This window comes from Micromys minutus (genome assembly GCF_963924665.1).
Source record: "Micromys minutus genome assembly, chromosome: 3".
In the NCBI taxonomy this organism is placed as follows: domain Eukaryota; kingdom Metazoa; phylum Chordata; class Mammalia; order Rodentia; family Muridae; genus Micromys; species Micromys minutus.
This window is the reverse complement of record NC_137972.1, coordinates 81,697,221-81,698,925: the sequence shown is the minus strand read 5'-3', so window position 1 is coordinate 81,698,925 and position 1,705 is coordinate 81,697,221. Positions and strand designations below refer to the sequence as shown.

Genomic DNA, 1,705 nt, shown 5'->3' with positions numbered 1-1,705 from the left:
AGCATGTAGAAGAATGCGAATCGATCCATACTCTTCTATCTGTATAAAGCTCAAGTCCAAGTGGATCAAGGATCTCCACATAAAACCAGATACACTCAAACTAATAAAAAAGAAAGTGGGGAAGAGCCTTAAACACATTGGCACAGGGGAAATTTTCCTGAACAGAGCACCAATGGTTTATGCTCTAAGATCAAGACTCGACAAATGGGACTTCATAAAATTGCAAAGCTTCTTTAAGGCAAAGGACACCGTCTAGAGGACAAAACGGCAACCAACAGATTGGGAAAAGATCCTCACCCATCCCACATCTGATAGAGGTTTAATATCCAATATATACAAAGAACTCACAAAGTTAGACTCCAGAGAATCAAATAATCCTATTAAAAAACAGGATACAGAGCTAAACAAAGAATTCTCAACTGAGGAATATTGAATGGTTGAGAAGCACCTAAAGAAATGTTCATCATCCTTAGTCATTAGGAAAATGCAAATCAAAACAATCCTGAAATTCTACCCCACACCAATCAAAATGGCTAAGATCAAAATCTCAGGTGACAATTTTTGGGGGTGGCTAGAGGCTGGTGGCAGTTTGACAGGCTCTGGGCAGGTAGTTCTTGTGACCTGTCCCGTGACCTGTCCCTTGAAACTGTGCCCTCAAGCAGCCGGTCTCCATGGCGTTTGTCCGGAGCCTTGTGTCTGCAGAGGCCACCGTTGATCACCTAGTTGCCCACCCCATTGCAGGAAGAGATGGAGGCTCTCTTACAGCAGGTAGAGGTACAGAGAAGCCTGTATTCAGACCATGAACTCCGTGCTCTGGATGAAGCTCAGCGACTGGCAAAGAAGAAAGCTGACCTTTATGATGAGAAGCAAGACCAGGGCATTATGCTCACACAAGACTTAGAAGATATATGGAAGCAGGCATTCCTCTATTTCAGACCTGGAGCTAGGGAAACAGAAACCGATAAAAGAAGTGACAGAACCTCGTTGCATCGCAAGCTAGACAGAGAAACCTTGTCCTCTTAGTCAGAGAAACTTGGAGACCAAGAATTTTGGATGTTTCCTCAAGTTGAGTGGCAGCCTGGTGAGACCCTTCGAGGGACAGCTGAGCGAATCCTGGCCACACTCTCAGAAAACAACAAGGAAGACAAGTTCCTAGGGAATGCACCTTGTGGCCACTACAAGTTCAAGTTCCCCAAGGTAATTCGGACAGAGTGACCTTGGGTCAAAGTCTTCTTCAAAGCTCTGCTGCTCACTAGCGACTTTGTGCAGGCTGGGGAAAAGGGTCGCTATGTGTGGGCCAGTAAGGAAGAGCTAGGTGACTATCTGCAGCCCAAGTACCTGGCTCAGGTCAGGCGATTTCTCCTGGACCTCTGATGAACTCAACTGCCTGTGAATGTTGCTTACACAAGTCAAGTGTTGGACCTCAGGAACAATGTCGATGGGCCATTTATGGAAACCTTTAAGCAGTAAACTCAATTCTGAGATTTAAATGTGTCTACTATTCTGTTGAATTTTGATTGTCCTTGGAGGACAACTGGCTTTGCCCATTGAAGAGGGGCCAAGGCAGAGTATTTCTCTATAACAAGTAAAAGCATTATATTACAGTGAATTAACAGACCTACTGGGCCCAGAAAATAAAGAAACGAATTGACCTAAAAACAAACAAACAAACAAACAAAAAAAAAACTCAGGTGACAGCAGATGC

The 1,705-nt window shown here is 44.2% G+C and overlaps 1 pseudogene across 1 annotated transcript; it reads left to right on the top strand.

Moving 5' to 3' along the window:
* Positions 1 to 567: 567 nt before the first annotated feature.
* Positions 568 to 1,393, top strand: LOC308419064 (large ribosomal subunit protein mL46-like; annotated as a pseudogene). Its single transcript has one exon. The product of its transcript is annotated as a large ribosomal subunit protein mL46-like (transcript).
* Positions 1,394 to 1,705: the final 312 nt, after the last annotated feature.